Source organism: Macaca mulatta, chromosome 18 (genome assembly GCF_049350105.2).
Source record: "Macaca mulatta isolate MMU2019108-1 chromosome 18, T2T-MMU8v2.0, whole genome shotgun sequence".
NCBI classification, from domain to species: domain Eukaryota; kingdom Metazoa; phylum Chordata; class Mammalia; order Primates; family Cercopithecidae; genus Macaca; species Macaca mulatta.
In genome coordinates, this window is record NC_133423.1 from 59,938,629 (window position 1) to 59,956,959 (window position 18,331).

The 18,331-nt window shown below is 40.6% G+C and overlaps 1 long non-coding RNA gene across 1 annotated transcript; it reads right to left on the reverse strand.

Moving 5' to 3' along the window:
• Window positions 1-14,900: 14,900 nt before the first annotated feature.
• Window positions 14,901-18,079, reverse strand: LOC106994469 (uncharacterized). The gene is made up of 4 exons (XR_013408255.1): window positions 17,957-18,079; window positions 17,534-17,661; window positions 17,062-17,171; window positions 14,901-16,009 (listed from the first exon to the last, which is right to left on the reverse strand). It is a non-coding gene; the product is annotated as an uncharacterized LOC106994469 (long non-coding RNA).
• Between the last annotated feature and the right edge of the window lie 252 nt (window positions 18,080-18,331).

The window sequence follows — 18,331 nt, forward strand, 5'->3', positions numbered from 1 at the left end:
ATGTAGCCCATCGCCTTCCCGTTGTTTTTCAAAGGTTGTTTTTATTTCCCCTGCATAATCACACCACCTTTCACTGTCCATGCTTCCATCTCTCCTCCCAATTCACAGGGTCGCTGTAGATTCTGATCTTACTCCCCAAGGATCTAGACACCTGATGACTCTGTTCTGTCAAGCTTTGGAAAATGTCTCTCATTAACTGATGTACTGTAGTCGAGGCTCTTCTTGTTACATGGAAAATAAATTCTCTCATGCCAGATCAAGAAAGCAAGAGGGGTCTGTTCAGAGAATGTGAGACAATCTCACGCTTTCTAAGGGCAACAAGTAAAATGGACTATTATTTCCAATGTCTTATGCTTTGTGTATACTTATCCTTCTGCATTTAATGTCTCAACCTTCTGTATATGATGGTTCATCTGAGTGCTGTTTCTTTAATATTATAAGCCTGTAGAGAGCAGAGGCGGTATTTGTTATTTTAGATGGGCTCCAAAGTCAAACATGTGTCTCCTGGGATAGGAGATGGGAATTGAAATGTGAGGCACAAAGCGCTCTCAGTCTCTTTGAAAAGTCTTTTCTTCTGTCTAGTCTTTGTCATCATCTCTTTCTCCAATGTTATCTCTGCACTCTCTTCACCATCTTTAGCACCATTACTATCTCTTCATCATTTCTTAACATTGTCATTTTTCTTTCTCCTTCAGGTTTCCTTTCCTGTGGATGACCCATTATTTGTTCCCTCAGTCCCTAGGTCTGCATGAACTTAAAGCTCAAGGGTTCAGAACCAACCATCAACAATGCTCTCTCCTTTCCTTCACTGCAGTTCTCAACAGGGATGCTGACTTGGCATCAGTCATCCATGGCATCAGCTGGTCTCGGCTGAGAGTCCGTGCCTGGTAGCCACAAGGGAAATGGTTTAGGTAGCCACATGGGGAATGGTCGAGGAGAGAGATGTGTCTCCTACTGAGCTGCTCCAACCAGCAGCAGTGAGTCCAGCAGGTTCTCTAGGAGGAGCCAAAGCAGTATAGTCAATCAAATTTTTCTGGTACATTCCCCTGCCATGGCATTTGCAATTCTAAAGGCATGTGTACATACCTGACATATTTAGAGTATCCACATTAAAATCATAATTACTTTTACCTCTACCCAACAATCCAAGATCACAGACAGCTATTCTGTCCTGAGGTGATGCCACGAAGGTATTTTTCTCCAAGTAAAGTCTTCTCCTCTTGTAGCTCTACCTCAGTTTTTCACATTATGGATGCAATCATAGATTTAATCACCACCTCCAAACATATATTAACAGAGGAAAAACAGAACACCTACCAAAAAGATAGAGGAGAAAAAGAAAAAGGTCTGCAAGATGGCACCAGTTTAAAGCACATACACCAGAAAATAGAAGCTCTGCCTTACCATCCTTCCCCACCCCAGACACAGACACATACTTTGTTGCATCAGGACCCATGACTGGCACTGGAGGTGAGATGATCACATTATGGTAAATTATAGGACAGGTTCAGCAAACCCCAACCACATCAGCCTATTGACATTTTCTTCGCAAGCTAGCGAACTGCCTTAAATTTGATGTAGGAGGAAGGCTGCCCACTGGAGGATTTCTCCTCTCCATCTTCCATCAATGAGACTAGCACTAGGGAGCATTCCCACCTCTCGAACACTGCAGCAGTCCATTTTTACAGACATAACACTTTCTGGAGATTTGACTCTGACTTGGAAATTACTTGAGACAGGAACCTACCTGAAGTCTTGGTCTGAGTTGAAGGCCCTTGTCTTAGCTCTTACATCCGGTTCCCTAGAAGCAGAGCCTGACATAGGGAAATTTTATTTAAGGGATTTATTGGAAGAGTGCTCTAGGAGAAGGGCAGAGGAACAGCGCGGAGACCTTATCATATTAACCCCAAGAAGAAGTGGCTCTTATTTGTCTGAGGCAATTCTCTGACAGGATGCCAGCAGCATCCACTCCATGTCTTAGTTCAAACTCTCAAAAACAATCTGAATTGTTGGTGGCCAGGGCTGTAATCCCATGGCATTTAGCCCTGCCCCTTTTAGAGGCTGTGAGTGATGCAAGCTTTTTGGAAGTTGTGGGCAGAGTAAGCAGTGAAATCTGCACATATGTAACATAAATTAATGAATATTTATTTTACATCCGTTTTATCTGCATAAGACTGTGGGAGAAACAAAGGAAAATAGCAGAGTTTCTGCCTTTGAAGAAATGTTAATGTAATTGGAGGGCAAGATAACCACACCTAAAAATAACAACACATGATAATAAATTAACAGTCAGATGACTGTATCAGAAAATAAATACTGGCTGGGCACAGCAGCTCATGCCTGTAATCCCAACACTTACGGAGGCCAAGACAGGAGCACTGCTTTAGGCTAGGAGTTCAAGACCAGCCTGGGTAATACAGTGAGACCCCCATCTCTACAAAACAACTAAAAATTTTAAAAAGCTTAGTCAGACATGGTGGCATGCACCTGCAATGCCAGTTCCTCCAAAGGCTGAGGCAGGAGGATCACTGAGCCCAGGAGTTTGAAGCTGCAGTGAGTCATGATCATGCCACTATACCAGCCTGGGCAACAGAGTGAGACGCTATCTCAAAAAAAGGAAGGAAGGAAGGAAGGAAGGAAGGAAGGAAGGAAGGAAGGAAGGAAGGAAGGAGGGAGGGAGGGAGGGAGGGAGGGAGGGAGGGAGGGAAGGAAGGAAGGAAAAACCAACACAGGAGTTCAGAAGAATGATCAATTTTGTCTCAGAGAAACTAAGATATGTGCCAAGCTAAGTGTAGGAGTTGGCACACTTTTTCTGTAAAGGGCCAGAGAATAAACTGTTTAGGTTTTGTGGGTCACACAGTCCTTGTTGCAATTGCTCAACTTCACCATTGTAGTACAAAAGTAGCCGAGATAATATGTAAACTAGTTAGCATGGCTGTTTGCCAACAAGACTTTATTTACAAAAGCAGATAGTGAGCCAGATTTGGCCCATGAACTATAGTTTACTGCTGTGGACTGAATGTTTATGTTCTTCAAAATACATAAGTTAAAGTCCTAACCTCTGGTGTGGCTGTATTTGGAGATGGGGACTCTTAGGAAGTGATTAAGGTTAAATGAGGTCATAAGGATGGGGTCCTGGTGTGATACAATTAGTGTCCTTACAAGAAGAGCCATCAAAGGGCTCTCTCTCCACTCATGCTCTCTTCCTTGAATTATCTCCCAACCCCCAAGGGCATGCATGGAGGAAAGGCCATGCGAGGACATAGAGAGAAGGTGGCTGTCTGCAATCCAGGAAGAGAGTCCTCACCAGAAACTGAATCAACCAGAGCTCTGATGTTCGATTTCCAGCTCCAGAAAGTGTAAGGAAAAAAGTTTCTCTCAAGGAACTCAAGATTTAAGACACCCAGAGTGGGGTATTTTGTTATGGTAGTCTGAGAAGACTAATACCTTTACTAACTCTTAGCTAAACGTAATTTAATACACAGGTAAGGAGCAGAGCACTTGTGCAGGGCAAAGTGTGAAGTTGGACTCTCGTAGAGGGCTCCAGTGACCCCTTTACTCCCAAAGCCAGTGGTCAATGCTCTTCTAGTCCTCTTCTTACCTGACCCATCAGCATCATTTGAAGCAATGGATTCCTTTTTTCTTCTTGGTAATCTTTCTTCATTGGGCCTAGAAGCCATTGGTTTCTTAGTTTTCCTATTCTATCCACCCTAGCTCTTCAGTCTATCTGATTGGTTATCCCCATCTTCCTTCCACTCTCTTAATGTTGGAAAGATCCTGGACCTTGTCTTTGACCCTCTTCCCTTCTCAGTATATCTACACTCACATCCAAAAAAAATTACAAATGAAATAACATAAGAGAGTGTTTTTGGAGTTTAGAAGGCTTACGTAAATTAAGCCCTCACTCCTTTTTTAGAAAAATGTCAATTTGGGGGGAACAGGTGGTTTTTGGTTGCATGGATAAATTATTTAGCGGTGATTTCTGAGATTTTGGTGCACCTGTTACCCAAGCAGTGTACAACATATCCAATGTGTAGTCTTTTATCCCTGACCCTCCTCCAACCCTTCCCCTGAGTTTCCAAAGTCCATTATGTTATTCTTATGTCATTGCATACTCATATTTTAGCTCCCACTTACAAATGAGCACATACAATATCTGGTTTTTCATTCCTAAGTTATTTCACATAGAATAATGGCCTCCAACTCCATCCAGGTTGCTGCAAATGACATTATTTCATTCCTTTTTATGGATGAGTAGTATTTCATGGTATATAAAGAGAGATATACCACATTTTTTTATCCACTTATTGGTCGATGGGCATTTTGGTTGGTTCCATATTTTTGCAATTGTGAATTGTGCTGCTACAAACATGCATGTGCATGTGTCTTTTTCATATAATGACTTCTCTTTCTCTGGATAGATACACAATAGTGAGACTGCTAAAATCGAATGGTAGTACTACTTTTCATTCTTTAAAGAATCTCCATACTGTTTTCCCTAGTGGTTGTACTAATTTACATTCCCACCAACAGTGTAAAAGTGTTCTCTTTTCACCATATTCACTCCAATATCTTTTTATTTTTTTAATTTTTAAATTATGGCCATTCTTGCAGGAGGAAGGTTGTATCTCATTGTGGTTTTAATTTGCATTTCCCTAATGATTAGCGATGTTGAACATTTTTTCATATGTTTGCCAGCCATTTGTACATCTTCTTTTGAGAATTGTCTGTTTGTATCCTTTACTCAGTTTTTGCTGGGATTGTTTCTATTTTTCTTGCTGATTTGTTTGAGTTCCTTGTAGATTCTGGATATTAGTCCTTAGTCAGATGTATAGTTGGAAAATGTTTTCTCCCACTCTATGGATTGTCTCTTTACTCTGCTGATTATTTCTTTTGCTGTGCAGAAGATTTTTAGTTTAATTAGATCCCATTTATTTATTTTAGTTTTTGTTGCATTTGCTTTTGGGTTCTTGCTCATAAATTCTTTGCCTAAGTCAATGTCTAGAAGAGTTTTTCCGATGTTATCTTCTAGACCTTTTATGGATTCAGGTCTTAGATTTAAGTCTTTGATCCATCTTGAGTTGATTTTTGCATAAAGTGAGACATGAGGATCTAGTTTCATTCTCCTACTTTGCGGCTTGCCAATTATCCCACCACCATTTGTTGAGTAAGGTGTCCTTTCCCCGCTTTATGTTTTTGTATGCTTTGCTAAAGATCAATTGACTATAAAGATTTGGCTTTATTTCTGGATTCTCTATTCTGTTCCATTGGTCTAATATGACTATTTTTATACCAGTACTATGCTGTTTGGGTAACTATATCCTCGTAGCATAGTTTGAAGTCAGGTAATGTGTTGCCTTCAGAATTGCTCTTTTTGCTTAGTATTACTTTAAGCCATCACTCCTGATTAAAATTTTTAGTGTGATACAAATAGAAGCAACTTACTAAAATTGACAAAGGATATAATACAGAAATATATGACAAACATCTTACTTAAAAGTGAAATATTATAAATATTTATGTTAAAACTATAAACTGAACAGTGGTGCCTGCTAACAATACTTCTATTCCACATTATTTTCTATACCTCTATATCCTAATATTTATTCATGAGAAGACAACAGTATTTTTGTGGAGGTGATATAATTGTATATCTAAAAATATCCAAAATAAGTAACCGAAAAACTATGAGGACTAATAAATATACTTTAATGATGCACTAGATTGAAACATAAATTAATTGCTTTCCTATCTAAAAGTAATACTCAGTTAGAAACAGTAAAAAAAAAAAAATTCATTGACAATTGCATACCAAGAAACAGTATGCCTAGAAATAATCTTTAAAAGCAAGCAAGAAATATAGACAGGAAATAATATTTTGCTGAAGGACATTTTTAAGAGGGACTGAGAATAGAATACATTACCATCATCTTGAGTGAGAAAACTCAATATTCTAATTGCTCTTAAATAATTCACAAAGTCAATGTAATTCCAATAAAAATCTCATTGAGAATGTATTTGTGTGCCTGTCAAAATTATAAAGTTTATCTAGAAAAGAAAATGTACAAGAGCCAAAATATTTTGGGAAAAGAATAGTTTAGTCAAATTTGATCTACTAGTTATCAAAGCATAGTATTATAAAAACACTATAAAGTTATAGGAATTAGAACAGTGTGATATTAAGGTTGGTAGAGAAAGATGAATTAGCCAAAGTAGAAATACATACACAGAGCCACGTACATACGAAAATTTAGTACACCATTATAATGGCACTTCATAATAATAGGAAAGGATATAGTATTCAGTAAGTAGTATTGTTAGCGGCGGCAGAGATCTGAGTTACACCGAGTTACCAGAGGCGTATTCGTATGGGTCTGTAGCAACTTCAGCCCTTGCCTCCTCAGAAGAACGAACTTGACTGAAGGACATAAAACAGAAAAAGAGACTAAGGCAAGTTTCAGAGCAGGAGTGGAAGTTTATTAAAAAGGTTTCAGAACAGCAAAGAAAGTAAAGAACCCTTGGAAGAGATCCAAGTGAGCCCCTGAAGGTCAAGAAGAAAAGAAAGACAAAAGAAGCACCTTTAAACTTGATCCTGGGACTTTATAGGCTCACCTCTTTCCCATGATTCTTCCCTCAGGGTGGGTTTTCTGCATGCGGTGCCTCCTTACCCTTGCGAATTGAGCACATGCAGTACATTTAGGATTTTTATTCATGCCCATCTGAGGCTTTCTTCCTTTTTCCGGCGGAGTGATCCGGGAAGATCATACTTCGCCATTTTTGTCTCTTAATGTGCATGCCCAAGAAGCTGCTTCTCTCTGGGGCCTGCATTCAATTAACATTTTAATGTTAACAGGTGTGAACCATCAGAAAATGGCCTCTCCCTGGCGCCAGCTGCCAATTTATCACTTTTAGAGATGCAATGCAATCATTGCCGAACCATCACCCAACATTTCTAGTGGGTGGTGGGAAGAGCCCTCTCCTGCCCCACTCATGCCTATCTACCTGTAACAGTACTGAAACAATTAGCTACTCATTTGGGGAAAAAATTAAGTTTAATCTGTATATTATGCAAGTCATAAAAATATCATTCCAAAAACGTTTAAAAATCTAAAAGTTTTTAAATTAAAACATCTGTGTAGTAAAAAAAATACTACATCTGTGTAGTTAATTGACCCAAACAGAGGTATGACCTTTGTGCCAGCCTTGGGAAGTAACCTCTAAACCCTTAAAATATCTCCAGTGATTGGAGTGCCTTTGTTATTCAGAAGGGGTTCCTCAGACCACACCTGATAATCAGATGACTCATCATGGGCCCCTAGATAGTTTGTGCTAAAGAGTTAACTCAAGATGATAACTGGCCACACCAGAAAGACGAAGGCCATGATTAAAGGATTGAGGCTTTGAGCCACATGGTATCAAACTGATCACCCCAACAGAAGGGGCTGGAAATTGAGTTCAGCCACATGGCCAACAATTCAATTATCCCTATGCAATGAAACTTCAATAAAAACTTTAGCTATCAAAGCTTGGGTGAACTTTCCTGGTTAGCAACACTCTGAATATTGTCACACACCAGAGCTGGAAGCGGTAACATGATGAAGGAATCCACAGGGAGAAGATAACTGGAAGCTTTGCATTTGGACCCCTCCCAGATATCAGCTATGCATTTCTTTTAGCTGGTTCTGATTTGTAATTTTTTGCTATACTAAAATTGTAATCATAAGTATAGCACTTTGGGGGCATTCTGTGAGTCTTTCTAGTGAATTATTAAACTTGAGGGTAGCCATAGTAATCCCTGAATATGTAGCTAGTTGGTCAGAAGTAAGGGTGACCCCAGAGACCCCCAAACTTGCAGCTGACATCTGACATAAGAGCAGTCTTGTGCAGGGCTGTGCCCTTAACATTGATTTTCACAAACATTTTAATGTTATGGTTTGAATATGTCCCCCCAAATTAATGTGTTGGAAACATAATTACCATTGTAACAGTGCTAAGAGTTGGGGCCTTTAGGAGGTAATCAGACCATGAGGGCTCTGCCATCATGAATGAATTAATTCCATTATCACTAGAGTGGGTTAGTTATCACGGGAATTTGGCCCCCAGCTTGTCCTTCTGTCTCCCGCACTCACTTCTGCTTTCCACCACAGATGACCCTTGCCAGATGCTGGCACCATGCTCTTTGACTTCCCAGCCTCCAGAACCATGAGCCAAATAAAATTCTGTCCTTTATAAATCACCCAGTCTGTGGTATTCTGTTACAGCAGCAGAAAATGGACCAAGACAACATCCAAAATAAAATAGAGGTATACAATAGAATATACAAGGCCTTCCTAGCACAACTCAAAACATAGAAACTATAAAGAAAAAGATGGACAAATCTGATAATATAAATATGTAAGCTTTCTGTACAAAAAAAAGGATACCATAAAACAAAATTAAAAGATAAGAGACAGATAATGAGAAATATTTGAAACCCATGATAGAAAATGAAATGTTATTTATTAAAGGAATTTCCTTAAATCATAGGAAAACGACAACTCATATTTTTAAATGGGATTCATAGAACTACAAACATCAAAAAAAAACCACACCAAAAAAGAGACCTCTTCAATTATAATCCAAAAATGCAAATTAAGCAGTGAAATATTATTTTTTAGTCTTAGAATGGCAAAAAATAAACATCCAGTATTCACAAAGACTTGAGCAAAGAAAGAACCTTCTGAACTGGTCAGTGGAAGATACTTTGTTTCAGTATTTTTGCTGTTGAAATTTGGCAATATCTGACAAAATTTAAATATGGATGTTTTTGAATTTTAGGAATCTATGCCATAAAATCACTCACATTGTAGTGTCCCCCCTTCCCTCTCAGCTTTCTTTTTGTGTCCTGACCAGAAGTCACAGAGTGCCTTGACCACTCTGTGACTCAGCCAGCTGCAGGATTTTTGAACTCAAACTGGGACCTTGAACATTTCCAGGCACTGATAAAGGTTTCTACATTGTCGCCCAAAACACTGAAAGAAACTGGTCCTGGCCTTCTACCAAATTCCTTAAACTCTCACACAGACTTCATACCCTAACCCTCTTGCTGTAGACAAACCTAGATAGAACACCCCTTTTCTCTTGATGTCCATCACAAACATTGCTGCAGTACTCTATAAGTAGGTACCCCTTATAAGCGCTTTGGACTGATTACCCTGGTATTTAGTGCTTGTTTCTTTGGAATCCCAGCCAGCCTCATATCCAGTTTGGGGTATTCTCTTGTGGGAATTCCCCTGCTACCATTTTTGGGGCAATTCCAACTGCATGTTTGGTGGATGAAAACACACATATGCACCAAAATGTACATGCAAGTATGTTTCTGCTGCAGTTTTAGTTCCAGCAAAAACTAGAAACAACTTATATGCACATGCCGGACACTATTAAAAAAAAGAAATAATGGGCTCCATTCACATCCACTCATGAAGAAAGCTCTCTAAGACATATTTTGTGTCACCATACAATATGTTTAAACATATTATACTTTTATAAGTCATATACTAGGCCGGGCGCGGTGGCTCAAGCCTGTGATCCCAGCACTTTGGGAGGCCGAGACAGGCGGATCACGAGGTCAGGAGATCGAGACCATCCTGGCTAACATGGTGAAACCCCGTCTCTACTAAAAAATACAAAAAAACTAGCCGGGCGAGGTGGCGGGCGCCTGTAGTCCCAGCTACTCGGGAGGCTGAGGCGGGAGAATGGCGTAAACCCGGGAGGCGGAGCTTGCAGTGAGCTGAGATCCGGCCACTGCACTCCAGCCTGGGCGACAGAGTGAGACTCCGTCTCAAAAAAAAAAAAAAAAAGTCATATACTACACATGTAACATAATTAGGAAAAGCTGTATTAAAAAAAAAAAAAAAAAAAAAACTAAAACAGTTCACCACATTGTGGAGGGTAGTGCAGTTTGGCTTTCTCAGTCACCTTTATGGCCTCATCCTAGTTCAAAAGGTTGAAAAGCTAAAAATCACTAGGATTCTGGATACGAATGAGGCTTAGCATATTACAGGAACTCAACACAAGATTTGGGAGGTGGCTCTCAGGCAGAGGCAATTTCCCTGTTCATCTTGACTGTCTATTTTGCTTTTTCTTTTTTTTGAATTTTTATTTTTCTGAGACAGGGTCTTGCTCTGACACCCAGACTGGAGTGCAGTGGCGCCATACTCCTGGGCTCAAACAATCTACTCATCTCAGCCTCCCAAATAGCTGGGACTACAGGCACATGCCACCATGCCCAGCTAATGTTTTTTTTGTTTTGTTTTGAGAGACAAGGTCTCCCTAGGTTGCCCAGGCTGGTCTCAAACTGCTGAGCTCATGCAATCCTTCGTCCCCAGCCTCCCATAGGGCTGGAATTACAGGCGTGAGCAACTATGCCCAGCCTCGGCTGTTTATTTTGGCAAGCAAGGTTATAGAAACAGCTTTTCTTCAGAAATATTCTAGCTTCCTGGTGCTGACATGCAGTTGTGGCGACAGCTAGTATAGTAGTGGATGCTCGATTCTGGCTTTCTAATCCATCACTTACAGCCACAGGTGTCCACCTTCCAGCTTTCTGGATGTCAGGAGGCTGTTTCAATAGTGACCTTGGCAGCAGCAGCAACTTTTTGAACTCGGGGTCACATCTACAGTGATGAGTTGTTGAACTCATGTTAGCTCCCCTAGTGAGTCAATTCTAGATCATTCTAGAATCCCAGCCTATACCTTATTCCTATATCCCTTTCAATGATTTTGTAAGCCCATAAAGCCCTGTTATGGTTTGAATGCTTGTCTCCTCTAAAACTCATGCTGAAATTTAACTGCTATTGTGATGATATTGGGAGGTGGGATGTTGAGAAGGGTGTTTAGGTAATGAGGACTCTGTGCTCACAAATGGACCGATGCTATTATCATGGGAGTGGATTTGCCTCCTTTTACTCTTTCTTGGGCACCATGTGATGTCTTCCATCATGTACAGTGCAACAAGAAGGCTCTCACCAGATGCTGGACCTTGATATTGGACTTTCCAGCCTCCAGAACTATGAGCTATCATCTTTCTGCTCATTATAAAGTACCCAGTTTCAGGTATTCTGTTACAGCAGCACAAAATGGACTAAGATAGTCCCTGTCTTCAATCTCTCTATGTTTAGAATGCCTAGAGAGTTTTTCATTTTCTTCACTGAATCCTTACTAGCTGAGAATAAGGAAATTGGTGCAGTGACCCAAATCATTTCACACTAGGAAATTCTCAGGTGTTTCAGTCATGTTTCATTTTGAGATGCAATGCTTTAGGAAGTGAGTGTCTGCCTCAAGTTTCCCAAATATATCTGTAATACAATTTGGTTGGCTTCCTAAATGCCTCAAGACTTGGGGTATCACCTAGAGGCTTGGCAACAAAGATGTCCCTATTGGGTAGCAGGGCCTCTAGTTAGCTATACTAGAGCTTACTAAGTTTATAGGTTTGGGAGGAGTGATGTCAACACAGAATTACTTGAATTACTTATCTGACAAGATACAATAAATTGCCATCTAAAGAATAATTTTTCCAGTTTTAATATAATTTAGGGTTTCCTGGTTTGATAATCACAGAATACATTATGGTCAAATTTCCACAGTTCACATATAAGTTAACAACTAAGTATAAAACATTATGCCTTTAAAAGAACTCAGAAATCCTAACTTGCATTCTAGTGCTTTTTTTTCACCCTAACACTATGTAATAGACATATGATGACTTTATTTGCCCAATATCCTTTTTCCCTTATTTTGGTAACAACATCTCAGTGTTCCCTCAGGAAGCTATGCCTCCCCACCCTCAGTGCAGAGTGAGCAGGCCAGTCACTGAGCCCATACTCGTAAGCCCAATGATTGGCTTCAAATGGGTACATAACCATTTTGGTCCAATTAGACTCCCTTTAAATATTGTAACTGGAAAGTCTGGGAAAGAGAAGCTTTCTTTTCATTGGGGGTGACTACCCTGGAGCTGCTGCGGGGGAGATTCTACCCAGGAGTGAAGCCACACAGACCCGAGAGACAAGGATCCTGGAGGCATTTTGAGGACCAGCACCTCTTCATGCTTTGCAACTTCATGAAGCAGTAAACTTCCTTTTCTGCTCAGGCCAGTTTGAATTGGGTTTCTTTCACTTGTGGCCAAAAATCCTGACAACAATTGCCCTGAAAATTATAAAATAAAAACAATTGCCCTGACTTATTAAAAAAAAAAGTCTTCTTGGCCTGGCACAGTGGCTCATGCCTATCATCCCAGCACTGCGGGGGACCAAGGCAGGAGGATCACTTGAGGTCAGGAGTTTGAAACCAGCCTGGCCAACATGGTGAAACCTTGCCTCTACTAAAAATGCAAAAATTAGCCTGGCGTGGTGGCATCCACCTGTAGTCCCAGTTACTTGAGAGGCTGAGGCAGGAGAATTGCTTGAACCCAGGAGGTGAAGGTTGCCGTGATTTGAGATTGCACCACTGCAGTCCAGCCTGGGTGAAAGAGTGAGACTCTGTCTCAAAAAAGAAAAATAAAATTCTACTTGACCATCTACTATTTGGTATTTATAATTCAAAAAGAAATGAGGCAGCCAGTTCTTACTCCTCCTTCAGAGATTCAGTCTTACAGAGGAGACATATAGGTTTTTGGGGGGTTTTTGTTTTTGGGTTTTTTTTGTTTTTTGAGACAGAGTCTTGCTCTGTTGCCTAGACTGGAGTGCAGTGGCACGATCTCAGCTCACTGCAACCTCCACCTTTTGGGTTGAAGCGATTCTCCTGCCTCAGCCTCCTGAGTAGCTGGGATTACAGGCACGTGCCACCAAGCCCAGCTAATTTGTTTTGTATTTTTTAGTAGAGACCGGGGTTTCACCATGTTGGTCAGGCTAGTCTTGAACTCCTGACCTCATGATCCGTCCACCTCAGCCTCCCAAAGTGTTGGGATTACAGGTGTGAGCCACCGCGCCCAGCTGGTTTTGTTTTTTAATGTAATACAATGAGGGAGGTCACAAAGGTCAAAAGAGCTCTTGATGCAGAGATGGGACAAACTAAAACAGCTTGGAGGTTGGTCAAGGTCTTCATAGGGTTTCCCCCAAATAAGGAAGAAAATGAAATAAAAGCGCTTCAAGTGGAGGATTTTCAGGTCAAGAATGGCAACTTGTTCTGCGGAGCTGAAGTGCACAGGACACTGGAATGAAAACCAGGGGAGGAGCTGGAAAGGCAGATGGGAGCCAGCATGCAAATTTCGTTACTGTGACAGGGTAAGGAAATTAGATTTTCATCCTGGAGACACTGTGCTGAGATTTTGAAGGATTTTTAAAGGATAGTGTTATGATTGGATTTGCACTTTAGAAAGATAATTCTAGTTGTACTGTGGAGAGCAGATCACAACATGGGACCACTAGGAGCATGTGGCCACCATATTTAGGAGTCTGTCTGCAGTAGTTCTCCACATGAGGAATAATATTAATAGATACTTCATCAAGATGCAAAGGAACCTGGGATCTATTTAGCAAGACTCAGAGACTTAAAGAGTAATTATACATAATGGACCAGAAGGGCAAGGGCAGTGGAGAGTTAAGATTTCTATCATGAGAGGCTGGGCACAAGAGAGGAACAGCTTTGAAAAGGAAAGTAATGAATGGCTTGGGACATAATAAATTGGAGGTGTTAGAGATACATCAAGGATAGAAGACAAAGATCAGCAACAAAAAAGATGGGGTAATTACAATCAGAGAGGCAATAAATAACTACTGAGATAACATACAGGCCTCAGTTAAAAAAAAAAAAAAAATCTTAATTCCAGACCAGGTGCAGGAGCTCATGCCTATAATCCCAGCACTTTGGGAGAAAAAGGTGGGAGGATAACTTGCGGCCTAGATTACCCTGGGTAACATAGCAAGACTCTATCTCTACAAAAAATTTTAAAAATTAGCCAGGCAGGTTAACACACACCTGGAGTCCAAACCACTCAGGAGGCTTAGATGGGAGGATTGCTTGAGCCCAGGAGTTCAAGGTTACAGTGAGCTATGATGGTACCACTGCACTTAAGCCTGAGTGAAAAAGTGAGACCCTGTCTCTAAACTTAAAAACCTTAATTCCACCACGTTATAACTGTGGAATCTGTTTGATATTTTTCTGATGTGTATAATGGCAAGAACATCACTTCTCAGAGTTGTTGAATGAACAATATGAGACCACACATGGAGAACAGCTACACACTTCATGACACAAGAAATAAACCCTAAATGTTAGTATCTTTCCTTCCTCCTACTGGCTCTTGCTCCCTGAAATTTTACAGCTAACCTATGTGGCCATAGGAGTGAGGTAATGACCATTGCTTGGATACATCTACTCTGCTGTATTTGAGAGAAAAGTACAGTGTAGTGGTTAAGAGCAAGACCTATAGTTCAGGCATTTAATCACAAAGACTAGGGCAACCTTGCCTGTTCTTTACAGTCACATAAATATGCCACACTTTTAACACAACTGCATACATTCAATATATTCTGAAGGAAGAAAAGGTAGATTATAATCACATATTCCCATATGTGGGTTTAAAGAGGAATGCTAACTTTACCAGTAAACCACCTTCTCTTCTGGCCCATCAACTGGAGTTTTTGTATTCCTGTCAATGAGCCTTAAGCTCTTGTAATTGGTAAATTTAATAAGTATTTTATTGACTATGAACAGGAAGTTGATTCTTAAGGAAAGAAATATTAAAGATTGATCTTGCAACTTTCCATTATGTTACATGATGGTTGGTTTCATATTAAGAAACAAGTTGCAGATTTTTTTTCAGAATAATGATCAATGTCAGTGTATGATATTTATGGGTATTTCTTGAGAACATGGAAAATTTTATCTGAAATCAGTGAGCTCTCTTGGTGTTTCTTATTTTTCACTTTTTCCTGACCAGTTACTAAAATTGCTTGAAATGTCATATAAAGACAAAGAATTCAGGCATGCAATGAATATTGACTTGTGTATTTTTCACTAACATTTGCTGGCCTCTTAGGTCAATATGTTTTGAAGTTTACTTAACAAGTCAATATGATTTATTTCAGCTGAGATTTAGATTGTTTTAAATTGTCAGAATTGTTTCTTGTTTACTCATACAAAACCACTGCCAGAGTATAATAACATATATGTTAAAAACGAGTTCTTTTGAGAATTAGAAATGTCCTGCAAGATTATGTTATTTTTCCAAATAATATAAGCAAATTGAAAATGACCCTTTGTCTTTCTCTCTTTCATTTCATGTGCCCTTATTTCCTTTAAAGAGCTCTAATGTCTAGAAAGCTGTACAAACAATTAAGCTAAATCATTTTGTAAGCGGTTCTACGAAATGCAAGAGTGATTTTTTTCTTAAAGTCCAAATGTGTAACTCAGCTTACATGAGCATATAAGCATATTTTGCTTAAATTACATTTCCATCTGACAATATTAATTTCATCAAGGAAGCTTAGTATAAAATTAATTATAGCTATCATTTATGTTATTTCATCTTCCCCTTCCATTGAAGCTTCAATGAGAATTCATCAACTGAAGGGCATGATTCACATTTTAACAACAATAATAAAGAAAATAACCAAAACTACATTTTTCCCCCTCCTACTAGAATTCCGTGACTAAAGACCTATCTCTTAATGTCATCCGAAATGTAATAATGTATTTTGAGGTTCAGAGGAAATGCTTCCAATGGATATAATGAGAGCTCTTCTAGTCATATTCTCCTGCTGACATAGAACATTCCAGTTTCATTGACTTTGGTGAATAACCTCCTGTGATTGTTTAAGAAACAAGTTTCAAGAAGGAATCTGTACAAGTACTCAAATGCCATACTGTTAAACATGCAGACAAGGACACCAGCTTTTATTCACTCACCAATTCCAGAACATCAAGATTTACATAGAAAATAACCTCAGCTGGGCACAGTGGCTCATGTCTGCAATCATAACGCTTTGGAGGCTGAGGCAGGAGGATCACTTGAGGCCAGGAGTTGGAAACCAACCTGGAAAATAGAGCAAGACCCTATCTCTATGAAACAATTTACCAGGCAAGGCGGTACACACCTGTGGCTCCAGCCACTCAGGAAGCTGAGTATATTGCTTGAGCTTAGGAGGCAGAGGCTGCAGTGAGACATGATTGAGCCACTGTGCTCCAGCCTGGGCAACAGAACAAAACCCAGAAGAAAAGGAAGGAAGGAAGGAAGGAAGGAGGGAGGGAGAGAGGGAGGGAGAGGTGAGGGGGGGAGGGAGGGAGAGGGGAGGGGGGGAGGGAGGGGGGGAGGGAGGGAGGGAGAGGTGAGGGAGGAAGGAAGGAAGGAAGGAAGGACCGACCCATATTTAGAACTCCACAGCCCAATTTCCCATGAAAGTTCACTGTTGGCAATGCTTCTAGGAATTGACAGTAAGGCATGATCCACGTTGCAGGAAGCAACATCAAAGCAAACAATAACAATACACACCTCAGCCTGGGCCAGTGGTTCATGCCTGTAATACACACCTCAGCCTGGGCCAGTGGTTCATGTTTGTAATACACATCTGAGGCTAGGCTAGTGGTTCATGGCTGTAATCCCAGCATTTTGGGAGGCCAAGGCCAGGAGTTTGAAACCAGCCAGAGTAACACAGTGAGACTCTGTCTCCATCAAAAATTGAAGTTAGCTGGGCATGATGGCACATGCCTGTTGTCCCAGCTACACAGGAGGCTGAGGGGCAGGAGGATCACTTGAGCCCAGAAGGTTGAGGCTGCAGTGAGCTATGACTGTGCTACTGCACTCCAACCTGGGCAACAGAGTGAGACTCTGTTTCAAAAAAAAATACACATTTCAGATATCCAACAAAGTGAGAAGATCCCTGAAAAAGACAAAGACTTTCTGAGGTGTACAGAGTATGGATAATTATTTTAAAAATCAATTTTCATGTCTTCAACTTTATTTGTACATCTTCCCAGAACTGACCTGCCTGAGAACCTGGGGGAGGATTAGCCTGTTTCTCTTTCATTCCTTCCCCTCCACAGCTGTTCGGTACTGGAGGGTTTCCACTTCAGGAATAAAAGACTCACCTCTCACACACTGTGAACTGAATTATGGTGTAAAAACTTCCAGGACGACACAGAACGGGACATTCCAAACACTGGTACAGGTGAAGCCTCCCTCGGCCATCATGTTCATTCTGCTGGAGAATGGGGAGGCAGAAGTGAAGACTATTTCTTTTAACCTTACCTCTTCCACCCCCTAATTATGGTCAAAGAATGAAGCACTTCTGAGAGAGGAGCCTGGGAAGGCAAAGCAACAAATGTGGGTACAAATGGAAAGAGTGTCACTCTTATTCCATTGAGGTGACAACACCCAGCAAGATTCCAGGCCTTTTCTATGTATCTCACAATAGGAGATGTTCGTAAAAAACAAAACAGAGGGTGCTGAGAAACACCAATTTGCTGCAAAGCCAGTCTTTCTGCATTTTCACCATTTTCAGTACTAACAGTTTAGTGTCAAGATCTATAGATGAGATACTTACTGCATCCTATTGTCTACCTTTTAGGCCCACCTTTGCATGCCAGCCAACCAACTGCATTCCGGGATAACCTCATTATCACTCATCTTCTACCCCAGTGCCTTTCTGCTGCTGCCATGTGGGATGCTACATTTGATGTTTGCATAACCTGGAAGTGGGGTAAAATTAATATCTCATGAGGTGACCCTTGACCAATAGTAACAAGACCCAAAGGCTAAATACTCCTCTAATACATCCCTTGGGTGGGCAATTTTGAGGCGTATCTGACACGGTTCCCCAAAGGGTCCCTAAGAGAATTGAACTGCAGTTGCCCACAGTGGTGACCCAACTCAGTAACATTCACCTTTAAATAGCTTTTCCTTCTTCTTTCTTTCAACCCTTCCTATCTCCCACTCCCATTCCTTGGGAATCACTTCTCAAAAGAAGCCATCTGCATGCAATACCTTGTCTCAGGCTCTGCTGTTGGGGGAAGCCCAGGCCAGGGTGTCTTCGTTGCCTATTTTGCATGATTTCAGAAGAAAAGGCCAAAATTTCCATTATCACTTCTGTAGAAGGACGGTATAACTTTGAGTATAAAGAATATATGGTAATAGGTAAGTTAATGTCTTTTTTTAATATTATTCACACAGGTAGAAGAAACATTTTATTAACCTTTGCCAAAGCATTATTAGCTATAGGCTGGGTGCGGTGGCTTGCACTTGTAATTCTGGCACTTTGGGAGGGTGAGGCAGGTGGATCACCTGAAGTCAGGAGTTTGAGACCAGCCTGGCCAACATGGTGAGATCCCATCTCTACTAAAAATACAAAAATTAGCTGGG